This window comes from Grammomys surdaster, unplaced genomic scaffold, assembly GCF_004785775.1.
Source record: "Grammomys surdaster isolate TR1022 unplaced genomic scaffold, NIH_TR_1.0 168, whole genome shotgun sequence".
Taxonomy (NCBI): Eukaryota; Metazoa; Chordata; class Mammalia; order Rodentia; family Muridae; genus Grammomys; species Grammomys surdaster.
This window is the reverse complement of record NW_021604616.1, coordinates 2578337-2595529: the sequence shown is the minus strand read 5'-3', so window position 1 is coordinate 2595529 and position 17193 is coordinate 2578337. Positions and strand designations below refer to the sequence as shown.

General features: G+C 40.8%; 1 pseudogene; it reads right to left on the bottom strand.

The window, feature by feature from the left end:
- Positions 1-16584: 16584 nt before the first annotated feature.
- On the bottom strand, positions 16585-16938 carry LOC114620368 (annotated as a pseudogene).
- Between the last annotated feature and the right edge of the window lie 255 nt (positions 16939-17193).

Here is a 17193-nt window from a genome sequence, read left to right as displayed (position 1 = left end):
TCAGTTCTGATTTTATTAATTTGGATACTGTCTCTGTGCCCTCTGGTTTGTCTGGCTAAAGGTTTATCTATCTTGTTGATTCTCTCAAAGAACCTGCTCCTGGTTTTGTTGATTCTCTCAAAGAACCTGCTCCTGGTTTTGTTGATTCTCTGTATAGTTCTTTTTGTTTCTACTTGATTGATTTCAGTCCTGAGTTTGATTATTTCCTGCCAACTACTCCTCTTGGGTGTATTTGCTTCTCTTTTTTTCTAGAGCTTTCAGGTGTGTTGTCAAGCTGTAGTATATATATACTTTCTTCAGTTTCTTTTTGTAAACAGAGTTTTGAGGTTTCCTCTTAGCACTGCCTTAATTGTGTCCCATAAGTTTTGGTATGATGTGCCTTCATTTTCATTAAATTCTAAAAAGTCTTTAAATTCTTTCTTTATTTCTTTTTTGACAATGTTATCACTGAATAGAGTTTTGTTCAGTTTCCTTGTGTATGTGGGTTTTCCATTGTTTTTGTTGTTATTGAAGACTAGTTTTATTCCATCATGACCTGATAGGATGCATGGGATTATTTCAATTTTCTTGTATCTGTTGAGGCCTGTTTTGTGACCAATTATATGGTCGATTTTTGGGAATGTACCATGAGGTGCTGAGAAGAAGGTATATTCTTTTGTTTTAGGGAAGAGATGTTCTATAGATATCTGTTAAATCCATTTGGTTCATAACTTCTCTTAGTTTCACTGTGTCTCTGTTTATTTTCTGCTTTCATGATCTGTCCATTGCTGATGTGAGACCAAGGACGAATTAAGGACACAACCACCCAGCTGGTCAAGCTGTTCTTGATAACAGGGAGAATGTTGAAAAAAAATTCAGAGAAAAACCACAGAATATACTGATTAGTAACCAGCTGTGTCGTCTATAGCCCTAAATAAACATAGCCCACCAGAAATAACTGCCTAAGTGAATATGGCCAATAAGTCTAAAGGTTAAGCAAAGTGTCCAATTAGGTTTGGACAAGTTTTACTGTTGCTAAAGACTACCCATGCTAAAGTATAAAAGGTGTGTGCTTCAGAAATTCGGGGTCCTTCCTCTTGCAAGAGTGAAGTGACCCCAACCCATCAGAATAAAATTCCTCTTGCGTTTTGCAGTGATCTCTCATGTCTGTGTGGTTCTCTCAGGGGCTCTCCAGTAAACTTAGGCTCTGCTCGCTAGAGTCTTACATTTGGTGCATGGGCCAGGAAATTGACCTCCTGTGAGATCACACCGGAGGGCAGTAGAACTCCTCCGATCTACTGCAGAGCAGGTACCATGGTTTGTTTGTCTGTCTCGTGTCTGCTGTATGTCAAAGTCTGAACCTGTAAACCTGTCTGAACTTTGAGTTTGCTTGCAAGTGTCTGAGTAGCTCGAGGAGCCCAAGGAGTTTGGGGCAGTCAAGAGCGATGGGCAGACATGCCTTACCTAGATCACCATGGGGAGCCTGGAGGACGATTCAGGTCCCTCAGAGCAGGTTGGGAGGACCCCACTTCTTTTGGAACCTGTTAGATTTGGTCCACCATAAGCTGGCCAAGTTGCCTGGCTACTGGATTCTTCAGCCCAGTAGTTTTCCTGTGTCTTGATTATCTCTCTGTGTGTTACATCTTGATCTCCCTGTGGTAGGGGTGAGAACTGTCTGTATATCCTGGTGTCTGCACTCCAGTGGCAGGAGTGAGGACTATCTGTTTAACCTGGTGTCTGCACCCCTGTGGCAGAGGTGAACTGTCTGTGTTGATTGTCTTTCTCTGTGTTCTTGGAGTCTGTGTTTTGGTTGTCGTTCTGTGTTGTTGGACTTTGACTGATGTTATTTTGGACTGAATCTACTGTGTTAAACATCCTAATTAACTATTAAAGGAAAGTTAGGAAAAGAGGTAACATTGTCACCCACAGTGGAGGGGAGGAGGAGCAACAGCATGGAGGCTGCATCTCCTACTCCCCGTTCTCCATGGCTGGTGCTGAGGGTGTCTGGAAAAAGATAGGCTGGGCCCAGATGGTTGAGAACCTGGCAAAGGAAAAGGGCAACTTTTGCGAGCCACGGTGGCAAAACAGCCTGGTAGCTTCCCACCTACTGTTTGCAGGGACCTTGACCTCTGGCCACTTCTGGTGTGAGAACATGGAGGTCCAACACCACTGCTTTTCAAATTATCACCTGTTTCAGGTGGCACACCAATTTCGGGCAAAAATTCACTAGAAACTTAAGATTATTCACCTGAGAGTTATAGTTATATTTTTTTATTTTTTTATTTTTTTTTAAAGTGAGTGAGTAGCACTGAGACAAGTCATGTGACTCTAGTGAGGGAACTCTGAAACAAAGAGGCTGCTCTAGGTAAATAGCTAAATAGATAAAAGTTTAAATCACTTGTGTAAAGATGACATAAGAGATATTGTTTTAATGTGCCACATAATTCTCAAAATTATGATTTTCTGTTTTGTTATATTTTTCCTCTGGAAAAAAGGGCCAGTATAAAGGGTTTTCTGGTTACTGACTCAAATATATGCTGATTTAAGAAAAAGCTTCTAAATTTATGTTTTCAGAAAAGATGATTAAAATATTTATGCTTCCCAGACATATATAGATTAGACATGACAAAGGTAGGCCTCCAGACGACTAGATTCCAGAGAATGTCCTGGACTTCCAGCTGCTTATCAATTTACCCTTCCCTCTACCCCTCTTCTAGTATCTCAATGCCCATATTCAGCTTGAAGAAGTTAATGAAGAGTTGATGTTCCAATTCCCTGGGCTTGGGGACGTAGGTAGTTACTATTAGGATGTCTTTCTAAGATGGGTAGCCTGTGAGTGAAAGGCCTATAACAATTTCATGGCTCTGAGTTTATTGTCAGGGCATTTTCTAGATTTTAATTAAAAATAACTGAGAGGTATTAACAGACAACAGTCCAGATTGCTTTACATAGATAGTTTTCAAAAACTTCAGAAGTCCACAGAATTGACGTTACAAACATTTCTGTATTAATGTTCATTTGATTAGAGACATGTCTGCTCCTGACAGCTTCCCTGTCTTACATTCTGAGAAGAGATTGAACATCTTTGGAGTTATTTTAGTAGTGGTGAGACAACCACTAGGCCAAAAAAAAAAAAATGCCTCTTTTCGTATACAGACATTGCTGTCCATTACTGTAACACATTAGTTAGTTACTCTCTGCTTCTCCAAATGGCCTACCTTCAGTGTAAGATGGCCATGCATAAGTACCATCGTATAGGTGATCAAAGCAGTAGAAGAAAGAGTCTTTAGGCCAAGATCTCTTGGGCACCCAGACCAAGTACCTATATAGTTACCTGGATAAATCTAGTAGAGGACACCCCCCCCTTCATGGATAAAAGCCTTTCTTCCCCAAGACTCTTGTAGGTTCTGGCTACCAGGAGTACTCTTCGGGACTGAAGAGGAGTGAGAGAGGACACTGGAAAAAAAGAATGTTCCCTCAGACATGGGGGCACCATCGATTGACCAGGCTGTGGTTGACAGTGGGTTTCTTCTGACCAGATGTAACTGGGACTTTAGTGTGGCAGAAGGTAAGGGGCACCTATAAGCCTACCACCACATTCGTCTGGCAGGTCTCAAGGGGGCCACATGAGGCCCCAACAATTTTGACCAAGGCACATGAGGTTAAGCAGAGATCAGATGAGTTGCTCACAGCCTTTCTAGAATGGCTCATGGAGACATTCTGTTAGTACCCACTGTGGCCTTTATAGACCAGGCTGTTAGATGTCAAGAAAAAGCTTCAGAGGCTAGAGGGACTGCAGGATAAGTCATTAAATGATTTAGTATAGGTTGCCAAGGAAGTCTACCATAACAGGTAGACAGAGAAAGAACAGAGAAAGAGAAAGGAAGAAGATGAAAGAGAGATGAGAAAAAAGAAAGGCAACAGAAAAGGAATTTACAGAGAGAGAATCTTGGCTCTGTAGCCCTCTGTAGCCCTCTGTAGTTAGGGAAAGCAGAGAAGGGAGACTCCAATCGAAGGGAGATAGAAAACTCTTTGAGAAGGACCAGTGCGCACATTGCAAATAAAGGAGCCACTGAGCCTGAGAGTGCCCTAACAAATGGAAGCCGGGGACAGGAAATGCCAGGCCTTGGGAAAAACACCCCCAAACGGTGAAGGTATTAGCCCTGAGTGAAGACAGTAATTGGGGTAGATGGGGTTTGGACCCCCTCCCAGATCCCAGGGTAACCTTGAAAGTAGAGGGGAAACTCACTCAACACTTGGTGGACACAGGGGCTCAACACTCAGTCATCCTCCAAGCCAATGGCCCCATTTCCAAGGAAAGATCTTGGTTCCAAGGAGCCACTGGCACCAAAATGTATTCATGGACTACCCGAAGGATGGTGGACCTAGAGATGGGTTGGGTATCCGATTCATTTATGGTCATCCCAGACTGTCCCTACCCTCTGTTGCGGCAAGACTTAATCTCCAGGATGGGGGTCCAGATACACTTCTTGCCTGATGAGCTGCAATTAACTGGTCCAAAAGAAGAACCCATGGGTGGATGGAAAGACTTCTACTGATCCCTGCCGGGAGCCAAGGCAACCTGCTTGACAGAAAGGAGCAGTTTTCTTCCTGCTGGTAAGAGACAACCTGGTGCTGCTGTGGTGGACAGCACAAATGTCATCTGGGCTGAATTTCTACTCCTGTCCCCTGGGCATGTCGGTGCAGAAAGTAGCCTTGGAACTTGGGGCTGGCAAGAAAATTAACATCTACACAGACAGCGGATATGCCTTTGCCACAGCACACGTCCACAGGGCTCTATACCAAGAGAGAGGACTGCTTGCATCAGAAGAAATCTTGGATCTCTTGGTTGCCCTGATGAGACCAGCAACTGTGAGTATTCGTTGCCCAGGACACTGGAAGGGAGGAGACTCAGTGGTCCGAGGGAATAACCAGGCAGATCAAGTGGCTTGAGAAGTGGCTATGCAGGAGCTGATCCAGGTTATGGGCCTACAAGAGATACCCACTGTAGAATGGGACTAGATTAAGGGATGGCCTCACTTAAAACACACAGAAGAAAAAAGGACTCAAATTGATAGTCACTCTACCAACTCTTACCTAGAGAAGAAAGGACAGTGGTGCACACAAAAAGGGAAAACTATGCTCCCAAGAAAGCAAGCAAAAGACTTACTAGGCCAAATGCATAGATGGACTCATTTGAAAGATAAGCACATCCAGTCAAGGAATCTAAGATATATAGTGGACCTCAGGTTTTGGACCAGAGAGATAGAACAGTGTAAGGTATACTAGCAAAAAAATGCTTATGTAGCCAAGAGTAAACAGGGCAAAATACCAGGGAAAAACAGCCTAGAGTATATTAGGAGGCCGATTTTGCAGAAGTTAAGCCAGAAAAATATGGATACCTTCTAATATTTGTACTATCTCTAGATGAGTTGGGGCTTTCACCACCAAGCAGGAAACAGCTACTGTGGTAACCAAGAAGATATTAGAAGAAATCTTCCCGAGGTCTTGCTTTTATTTCTAAGGTAAGTCAGGGGAACTAATTGGAAGCTCCATTGTTCGTATTGTCCCCAGAGGTCAGGGCAGGTAGAGAGAATGAACGGAACCCTAAAAAGAGACCTTAACTAAATTGCCCTCAGAAACTGGCACTGGCTGGGTGGTGCCCCTTGTCCTGGCCCTGTTCTGAGCACAGAGTACCCCTCCTGCGTAAGACTCCCACTTCCTTGACCCTGGCTCTTGACTCACCCCCAGAAATGATTTTTCAGACTGATAAGAATCTTATGGCTCAATTATAAGCTTTCCATATCAGGCACCAGGGATTGTGTCCTACACTTAGTGCCCTGTATAATGCAGGTACCCCAGAGGTTCCACACGAGTGAGCAAAGTAGAAAGGGCTGTTCCTGGTGCTGTTGATCATCCCAACCTCTGTTGAAGAAGATGGAGTAACTGCCTGACTTCACATAATTCAGACCAGCACCGGCACCTGATGCTAACTGGAGAGCAGGCAGATACCTGAGCATCCCCCTCAAGCTTAATATCACCTGCAATTTTGCAAGGCCAAAGAAACTATTAAAAGGCTATGGTGTATCTTCCTTCCTGTGCTGAGACTCAGCACCCCCCATAACCCTACTAAAGTGACTTGGCAAGTACTCTCAGCCACTGGAAATGTGGTTTGGTCCACTACAGTGGAACACCTGCCCTGTGCCTGGTGGCCAGACCTTGTCTTTGTTCTCTATAAGTTAGCAGCAGGCCTTGACTCCTGGGATATCCCTACCCTAGAGACACAGGGGTGGAGATTACCCAAATGTTGAGGACAACAGACTTTTGAATCTAAACTGTGTCCCAGAAGCAGCCTTAGAACATGGGCTTAGTATGTGTACGCCCAAAGTTGAGGAGTGTCCTGCAAGAAACCCCATACATACTGGCAGCAGGCCCATCAGTGTATGTGTGTAAAGGAACAGCTACTTTTTCTGTGCTACCTAAGGGTGTAGAAAATTGAGAAGTACATGCTGGAGACCATTCAAGGGGAAGATAGTTAAAAGATTTAATGGCAAAGGTACTGAAGAGACTAGCTGAGAGAAGGGGGGCAGCAAGCTCAAAGTTGGTTTGAATCCTGGTTTATTTCCTCCTCATGGTTAACCACCTTGGTTTCTACTTTACTGGGTCCCCTAGTAATCTTGCTTTTGTTGCTTACATTTGGACCTTGTATCTTAAATAGGCTAGTTGCCTTTATTAGAGAGTGCATTAGCACAGTGCAAATTATGCTGTTGTGACAGTAGTACCAGGCTCTCAGACAAAGTGAAAAGTCATTTCAAGATTAAAATGGTAACAATAACAATGGGGGAGGGGAGAAATGTGAGACCAAGGATGAATTAAAGACACAGATATCTCACTGGTCAGGCTGTTCCTGATAACAGGGAGAAAGTTTTAAAAAGAACAATTCAGAGAAATACCACAGAATGTACTGATTAGTAACCAACTGTGTTCCCTACAGCCCTAGATAAATATAGCCCACCAGAAATAATTGCCTGAATGAGTGTGGCCAATAAGTTTAAAGGCTAAGCGAAGTGTTCAATTAGGTTCAGACAAGTTTTGCTGTTGCTAAAGACTGTCCATACTAAAGTATAAAAGATGTGTCCTTCCTTCTGCAAGAGTGAAGTGACCCCAAGCATCCAAATAAAATTCCTCTTGCATTTTGCAGTGATCTCTCATGCTCACGTGGTTCTCTCAGGGGGTCTCCAGTAAACTTAGGCTCTTCTTGCTAGAGTCTTACACTGAGAGTGGGGTGTTGAAGTCTCCCACTATTATTGTGTCAGGTACAATGTGTGCTTTGAGCTTTAGTAAACTTTCTTTTGTGAATGTGGGTGCCCTTGCATTTGGAACATAGATGTTCACAATTGAGAGCTCATCTTGGTTGATTTTTCCTTTGATGAGTATGAAGTGTCCTTCCTTATCTTTCTTTATAACTTTAAGTTGAGAGTAGATTTTATTTGATATTAGAATGGCTACTCCAGCTTGTTTCTTGGGACCGTTTGCTTGCAAAATTTTTTCTAGCCTTTTACTCTGAGGTAGTGTCTATCTTTGTCACTGAGGTGTGTTTCCTGCATGCAGCAAAATGTTGGGTCCTGTTTGCATATCCAGTCTGTTAGTCTACATCTTTTTATTGGGGAATTGAGTCCATTAATGTTAAGAGATATTAAGGAAAAGTGATTGTTGCTTCCTGTTATTTTTGTTATTAGAGGTGTAAATACGTTTGTGTGACTATCTTCTTTTGGGTTTGTTGGAAGAAGATGACTTTCTTGCTTTGTCTAGGGTATAATTTCCCTCCTTGTGTTAAGTTTTCCTCTATTATCCTTTGTAGGGCTAGATTTGTGGAAATATATTGTGTAAATTTGGTTTTGTCATGAAATATCTTGGTTTCTCCATCTATGGTAATTGAGAGTTTTGTTGGGTCTAGTACCCTTGGCTAGCATTTGTGTTCTCTTAGGGTGTGTATGACATCTGTCTAGGATCATCTGGCTTTTACAATCTCTGGTGCGAAGACTGGTGTAATTCTGATAGGTCTGCCTTTATAAGTTACTTGATCCTTTTCCCTTCCTGCTTTTAATATTCTTTCCTTGTTTTGTGCATTTTGGTGTTTTGATTATTATATGATAGGAACAATTTCTTTTTTGGTCTAGTCTATTTGGAGTTCTGTAGGATTCTTGTATGTTCATAGGCATCTCTTTCCTTAGGTTAAGAAAGTTTTCTTCTATAATTTTGTTGAAGTTATTAACTGGCCCTTTAAGTTGGGAATCTTCACTCTCTTCTATACCTATTATCCTTAGGTTTCTTCTTCTCATTGTGTCCTAGATTTCCTGGATGCTTTGGGTTAGGAGCTTTTTGCATTTTGCATTTTCTTTGACAGTTGTGTCAATATTTTCTATAGTATCTTCTGCATCTGAGATTCTCTCTTCTATCTCTTGTATTCTGTTGGATTGCTTGCATCTATGATTCCTGATTTTTTTTTCCTAGGTTTTCTACCTCCAGGGTAGTCTCCCTTTTTGACTTCTTTATTGTTTCTACTTCCATTTTTATGTCCTGGATGGTTTTGTTCAATTACTTCACCTGGTTGGTTGTGTTTTCATGTGATTCCTTAAGGGATTTTTATGTTTTCTCTTTAAGGGCATCTACTAGTTTACTTGTGTTTTCCTGTACTTCTTTGAGGGAGTTATTTATGTCCTTCTTAAAGTCCTCTATCATCATCATGAGAAGTAATTTAAAATCTGAATCTTGATTTTCCAGTGTGAAAACTGGTGGGAGAACTAGGTTCTGATGATGCCAAGTGACCTTGGTTGCTGTTGCTTATGTTCTTGCACTTGTCTTTTTGCCATCTGGTTATCTCTAGTTCTACCTGCACTCACTGTCTCTGACTGGAGCCTGTCTTTCCTGTTATCTTGGTAGAGTCAGAACTCCTCAGAGTCTAGCTCTCTGTGATCCTATGATCCTGAGATCCTGAGTATAAGAGCTCCTGGGAATCAGGCTGCTTCTGGGATTCTGAAATCCTGGTATGACCAATCTCCTGAAATCCTGTGATCCTATGATCCTATGTTCCTGGGTGTGTTAGAGCTCCTGGGATTCTAGCCTCCTCTGGGTTTTGTGGGATTGGGTGAAGAGCTGACACTCAAGGTCTGCTCAGGACACCAGCATGCCACTAACCTGGAGAGAGTTCCTGGATCCCTATGGGTCCCAATTACTCCCTGTTTGGGGAGGGTGTTGCTGCCTCCTCTCCTACAATCCTGGGTGTGTTAGAGCTCCTGGGAATCAAGCCTCCTCTGGGTTTTGGGGGATTGGGTGCAGTGCTGACACTCAAGGTCTTCTTAGGGCACCAGCACAGACTGGAAGGAAAAAAAATGTGTATTTCTAAGCAAAAAAAAAAAAAAGTCACTAAGATAATATCACATAATGGTTGTTACTATATGTTTTTCTGGAGGAATAAAAATATAGAGGTTATAAATATAGAGACCAATGAGTTTGTAATAGCTCAAGGACAAGAGAGGAGCAGGTGTAGCATAGGACTTTTAAGGCAATGGGACTGTTCTGTACTAAACTGTGATGGCCGATATCTGAAATCATATGTTTGTCAGCTTCTACTAAAATAAAGCAAGCCCTAATGTGACTTACAGACTGTAGTTAATAATTTACCAACATTTTCCACTGTATCAGTGCATTTAAGGCTATTTTCCACTTTTCCTTTTATTAGATTCAGTGTATCTGGCTTTATGTGGAGATTCTTGATCCGCTTGGGCTTGAGTTTTGTACAACGTGACAAATATAGATCAATTTGCATTCTTCTACACACAGACCTCCAGTTAGACCTGCACCATTTGTTGAAGATGCTTTCTTTTGTCCACTGTATGTTTTTGGATTCTTTGTTAAAGATCAAGTCTCTGTATGTGTGTCGGTTTATTGTTAAGAATTGTTTTTAATATCCTGAGACTTTTTTATATGAAATTTAGAATTGCTTTATCCATGTCTGTTGAAGTAATTATTTAAAATGGCAGCACTCAATCTGCTTGTGTTACAGAGCCACCATTTTCCCAACTAGCCTAGGCCTGCAGCCATGAGCATCAGGTCAGGTCAGACCACTGGCTCAGGCAACCAGAGACACCGGCCCTGCCACCCACAAGACACCAGTGTGGGAGATGGCTCTCTCAGTCTTCCATCCTGTCTCTACAAGGCTGGGTAGTGCCCAGACCATCCTGCCATCCACTCAGGCCTGGTAAGAAAATAAGACTCTAATGCTAAATATTAATCAAAGGCTTTATATGTTTGGTAATGCTCAATAACAATATGCCCATACAATTAGAGGTGTTTCTTAATTAGTTAACATAAATATAAGTTGTTACCCAGGACTGCTCTCCATACCTGCATGGCTCTTCATCCTCCTTCATCTCTGCTCTGTCCCCCTCACCTCGCTCCTCCTCTTCTTTTTCCTCTTTCTTTCCTTACTCCTCCCACCTTAGCTCCTCATACACATGTCTGTGAAGAACTGTGTTGGAATTTTGATGGGGATTACATTGACTCTGTAGATTGCTTTTGGTAAGATGGCCATTTGTATTATGTTAATGCTACTGATCCTTGAACATGGGAGATCTTCTGAGGTCTTCTTTGATTTCTTTCTTCAGGGCTTTGACGTTCTTCTCATATAGATTTTTCACTTGCTTGGTTAAAGTTACACCAATATCTTTTATACTATTTGTGACTATTGTAGATGATGTTGTTTCACTAATTTCTCTCTTAGCTCATTTATCATTTGTATGAGGGCTGCTGATTTGAGTTAATTTTATATCCAGCCACTTGCCTGAAGTTGTTTATCAGCTACAGGAGTTCTTGGGTAGAATTTTTGGGTCACTTAAGTATATTATCATATCATCTGCAAATAGTGATATCTTGACTTCCTCCTTTCCAATTTGTATCCCCTTGATCTCCTTTTGTTCTCTAATTGCTCTGACTAGAACTTTGAGTACTATACTGAATGGTTAGGGAGAGAGTGGACAGCCTTATTTTGTCCCGGATTTTAGTGGGATAGCTTCAAGTTTGGTGCAGGGAAAATATTCCTAAACAGAATACCAATGGCTCAGGCTTTAAGATCAACAATTGATAAATGAGACCTGAAAGGCATCTGTAAGACAAACACTGTCAACAGGACAAAATAGCAATCGACAGATTAGGAAAAAAGTCTTCAGTAACCCTACATTTGATAGAGGGCTAATATCAAAAATATACAAAGAACTCAAGAACTTAGAATACAAATAACCCAATTTAAAAATGGGGTACAGAGCTAAATAGAGAATTCTCAACAGAGGAATCTTGAATGGCCAAGAAGCACTTAAATAATTGTTCAACATCCTTAGTCATCAGGGAAATGCAAATCAAAATGACCCTGAGATTACACCTTACACCAAGCAGAATGGCTATGATCAAAAACTCAGGTAACAGCTGATGTTGGCAAGTATGTGAACACTTCTCCATTGCTGATAATGAGGAACACTCCTCTATTGCTGATAGGATTGTGAACTGGTAAAACCATTCTGGAAATCAATCTGGCAGTTCCTCAGAAAACTGGAAATAATTCTGTCTGAAGACTCCTCCATTGCTGATAGGATTCTGAACTGGTAAAACCACTCTGGAAATCAATCTGGCAGTTCCTCAGAAAACTGGAAATAATTCTGTCTGAAGACCCAGCTATACCATTCATGGGCATACAACCAAAAGATGCTCCACCATACCACAAGAACACATGCTTTACTATGTTCATAGCAGCCTTATTTGTAATAGCCAGATGCTGGAAACAACCCACATGTCCTTCAGCCAAAGGATGGGTACAGAATATGTGATTCATTTACACAATGGAATACTATTCAGCTTTTAAAAATGAGGACATAATGAATTTTTCAGGCAAATGGATGGAACTAGAAAATATTATTTTGAGTGTGGTAACCCAGACCCAAAAAGACATGAACGGAAATACAGGGACAGGACAGGCATGGTGGTACATGCCTGTAGTCCCAGTAGCTTGGGAGGCTGGGGCAGGATTGTGCTTGACAGTTCAAGGCCAGCATCCTGGGTGTCAGGAAATACAGGGACAAAAATGGAGCAAAGATTAAATGAAAAACCATTCAGTGACCAGCCAAACTTTGGATCCATCCCAGGCACAGGCACCAAACCCTGACATTATTACTAATGCATGTTGTGCTTGAAGACAGGAACCTAGCATGGCTGTCCTCTGTGAGGCTCTCCCAACAGCTGACTGAGACAGATGCAGATACTTACAGCTAACCGTTGGACTAAAGTGGGGAACCCTATGGAAGAGTTAGGGGAAGGACTGAAGGGGATTGCAACCTCACAGGAAACACAATAGTATCAACTAACCCAGAACACTCAGAGCTCCCAGAGACTAAGCCACCAATGAAAGAGCATACATGGGTTGGACCATGGTCCTGAGTTCATATGTAGCAGAAGACCACCTTGTCTGGCCTCAGTGGGAGAGGATGAGTTTAATCCTGTAGAAACTTGATGCTCCAGGGAAGAGGGATGCTGGCAGAGGTGAGGTACGCGTGGGTGGACGGGTGGAGAAACACCCTCTCAGAGCCAAAGGTAGGGAAAATGGGGTTAAGAACTTGGGGAAGGAGGCTCCAGAAGGGAGGCAACATTTAGAATGTAAATAAATAGAATAATCTAATAAAACAAAAAATATTTACCAACATTCATGCATCAATTTTAACAATTGAGCATACCAACAAACATACTGATAATGGAGAAAGCTGGATATATTATTTGTCTTTACTAAAATTAAGGTTTTTTTTCTATCAATAAATGGGATAAACAGAGTTGTGTTGTTGGCTAATAATGTTCATGATAGGTGAACAAAGGAAGTGTCATTTCTCAAAGCTTTTGATTTTAGTCACCATATCCAACAGACAGACAGGCCCCTGAGTTTGACACAAAGGAAAAATAGGTAAGATTCCATTTCTACAGGCAGAGATTCAAGAGTCTATGGAAACTGTTACATTCTCCTGGGGAAATTGTAAGAACCTCCATATGTAAATGCTGGGTTTTTAAAGGATAAGAATAAGGAAGAATGAAAAAGAAAAACTGGAGAGGTTTCAAGATAGTGTTCCAAATCAAGTAATAAGACTTTACTCTCTTAATGAAACATTGGTAACATGCTGGGTATGTACCTAATGGAATTTTCTATAATACATAAAACATCCCACTATACCTCAGACCTACACCCAGTTATTGCTTGTCAAATAACATGTATGAAACTTAAAAATAATGGATTTAAGCTCACTTTAAATAATCAAAACTGTATTGTAAAAACTTGCAAACAAAATGTCACATGGTAAGTTTGGTCAGACCCAAAGTGTAAACCTCTCAATAGACATCTGTACAGTTAGAACAGCCATGCTGAAACTGTGGAGCTTCACATCACATTTAACTCTGTATCAGTCATGCTTTATGCACTATTGATTATGTTTTCATGTACTTATTGACTGCAGGGGAAAACAAAAGAATCCACAAGAGAATGAAAAGTAGAAAAACAATTAGCTTTATATGCTCTTACATGATTTATGGCTCTGTTATCACTATTAAATTCTTACCCATAATCTAATACTCTTTCTTGTTCATCCGTCTACACGGTATATTATAACCACATGTATATATGTCATCATACATATATAACAATGTTAGGATTCACTTATGAGAGCATATGTCATGCTTCTTTCAGAAATTAAGATTTTGCTTAATATTATGTATTCTAAGCCCATCATTTTCCTATAAATTTTATGATTTCAGGTATTTTTAGAGCTGACTGGAATTATATTTTATATATGTATATGGTTTATTTTATTCATTCATTAGTTGATTGATGGGTAGATTGATCAACTCCTTAATATGGTAAATAAAACTGCAATAAGAAGGGGGGTCACAAATCTTTGGTAAGCTATGGAGTTCTCTGAATGTATGCTTGAGAGTGAACTAGCTTTGCCAGGCGGTAGTTCTATTTTTAGTTTTTTCATCTGCATTTATTTTTACCTTCCCCAGCAGTGAAAGCAGGTTCCTCTTTGTTTGTTTGTTTGTTTGTTTGTTTGTTTTTCAAGACAGGGTTTCTCTGTGTAGCCCTGGCTGTCCTGGAACTCACTCGGTAGACCAGGCTGGCCTCGAACTCAGAAATCTGCCTGCCTCTGCCTCCCAAGTGCTGGGATTAAAGGTGTGTGCCACCACCGCCCGGCTCAGGTTCCTCTTTCTTCACGTCTCTCCAACATTTGCTATCAAATTTCTTGAAAGGCATTCCAACTAGGTGGAATAAAGTGGTGTCTCAACGTGGACTTAAGCTGCATTGCTATAGTGGGCAGAGACATTTAAGACATGTTAAAGTAGTTATTAGCTATTTCTGTTTTTTTTTTAAGTCTTTATTCATTCCATTAGCCCATTTTCTGATTGACAGTTTTATTTTCGTAATATTTAATTTCTGCAATTCTTCCTAAATTCTGGACACTAGTCTGTTGTTTTCAGTACACATGGTAAAGACGTTCTCTCTTCTGCAACTCTGATGATACTTTCCTTTGCTGTGCAGAGACCTTTTTTTCAATACAGTTTGGCCAGTTCCTGTGTTGTTGCCACTTTGTTCAGAAAGATCTTGGCTGTCTCAGTGACTCGAAGCATGTTCTCACTAGTTGGTTGGATGTTTTTCAGTAGTTTCAGCATTTTTAGGTCTTACATTAAGGTCCTTGGTCCACTTTGAATTGATTTTGGACAGGATGAAAGATATTGATCTAATTTCATTCTACAAGTGGATGTCCAGGTTTGCCAGCACAATTGTCTTTTTCCATTTTTTTCTTTTGGTCTTTTTTTTTTTTTTGTCAAAAATTAAGCAGGCATAGGTTTTTGCTTTTTTTTCCCCTGGTTCCTCTTTTCTGCTCCTCCAGTCTCTTGTTTAGTTATATGCCATTTTAAGCATATTTTAAAAGAAAGATACGTAAGAGTATCATTGGATTCAGGGAGTGCAGGGTGTGTTTTGATGATAAAAGCAGAAGGCTGTTTCTGGATAGAACTTAATGTTGAGAGTGGTTCTGTAAAGACATGAGTCCCGAGTAGGAAACAGGAATTAAAGAGGGCTTTTGTACATAAGCAAACGTTTTCTGTAAAAAGATTGTTTTGTTGTTATCCCATACATTGCATATAAATCTCCCCCTTTATCACCAGTGAATAAAAGTAAATGGGAACATTAAATTACTTGAACATGTGTATATCTCCATGACTCTAATAAAAGATGCTGGCCCACTGGACAAGCTAATCCAGTTTTATGGAAAAAAAATTCTGCCTCTCAGCAAGATGTAGCTCCTATAACTAAGATATCATCAACTAGGCAGATCACATCTGCCTACTTGCCAAAGCCCTCCTAGACAGGTCTTTTTTTTTTTTTAATTTAGAGTTGAAGAAAGGTAGAATCTAGATTTCTGTGCCTTAAATAATTTACTTAAATAAATCACTCAATTCACCAATAAGTAATAAAGCCTTTTCTGCTTGATAGAATAGACTAAAACAAGAGAAAATGTCAAAAGACAAATGTAATTTACTAGACTGCAGTAAGAAAAAGATGGCAGCCATTTAGAGCAGGGCTTAAGAGATGCTAGGCACAAGCACCCCTGCCCTCTTCCTGCTATCTAGACAACCACACACAGGCAGCTCAGGAGGTGTTGGCTGCTAAGCATGAGGCACATACTCTATTCTGCTCCTCCTGCAAAAGACACCAGATACTTAGTTCTAGGACTGGGCTCCATTCTTAAGATACATGACCAAGAAATCCAACAAAATCTCTGTGGGCTAGCCTCAAGAAATAGCAGAATAAATTTGGGCATAGCTTGGCATAATTCAAATCTGTTGTTTTACTTCAAAGTCAAGGTATTGTAATAAAGTGAGGCTATGAGGATGGTTACTTCAAACAATTTGGGGCAGTTAATATGAAGAATTCAAGAAACTAGATCAACAGTAATTAATGAAGTTGTGATTAGATGATTGTGCGGGCAAAATATTTGAATGGAAACATCAGCTGTGGGGGTTAGTGTAGAAGCATTCAAATAAAACCAGGTATAAGACAGAGACAGAGACAGAGTTCCTCTTAAGAGTGAGTAAGGAATTGTGATTCAACAACAGAAAATAATCTTCTCCCAAGACCAAAGCCCAGAGATTACTTTTACCACCTAGATAATTAACTAAAGGTAAAATGCTTATAGTCAGATAGCTAAATAGTAATATTTGAACCCCATATGTAAGTAAAAATACTTCCTTCTCTGCCTGACTTGGAACACTGGATATGAGAATTCCTTTTTTTTTTTTCTGGCTCTTTAAATGTTTTAATGATGACATGCAGATATTCACATCAGAATACACAGTAGGGATCCAAGAATATCTTGAAGGACCTAACAAAGTTAAAACTCACCTCAGGCAAAAAAAAAAAAAAAAAAACAAAAAAAAAAAAAAACCTCATGTCAGAACCAAACACTGGCCAGCCACAGCTTGTGTCCAGTTGGGACTCACAATGACTGGAAACTGGCTTTACTTCTTCGAACCCTGGTCTAGTTCCAGGACCTTCATGCCTTCCTCCAGCTTGAGCACGCCTCTTTCCTGGCGCAGGCGGTACCTCTCAGCCATGGACTGAAGCATCCATTTAGTCCGAAACTTCTTTTCTCCAGAGCCATAAATAAAGATCTCGGTAAGATCAGAAGATTCCAGAGTCTTGAGCTCAAACATGACCCGGCCCACCTGCTCGAAGGGAGGCATTCGAGATCCCTGTGGCCCGAACAGAGAGTTTAGCACCAGCTTGTTGACTTGCAATACTTCTGGCTTTTCCAGGTCTGTAGGAATTTTCACCCATGGGGGGATATCTTTACGAGTCACATGAGTTTTCATCTTAATTCCTGACAAGGAACCTGTTTCCAGGGAAGACTAGTTCAGGTTTAACCTCAATGGCCCAAAGCTCCTGCGGATATGAGAATTCTTTCCCCCAGGAAATGTAAACAACATTTACCCTATCCTAACAACCCAACACAAATCACAGGATGATTCCATCAAAGTTTACCCTGGGAAACCAGTGATTTTTTTGGGGTTTACATACACAGTGTGTGTGTGTGTGTGTGTGTGTGTGTGTGTGTGTGTGTGTGTGTG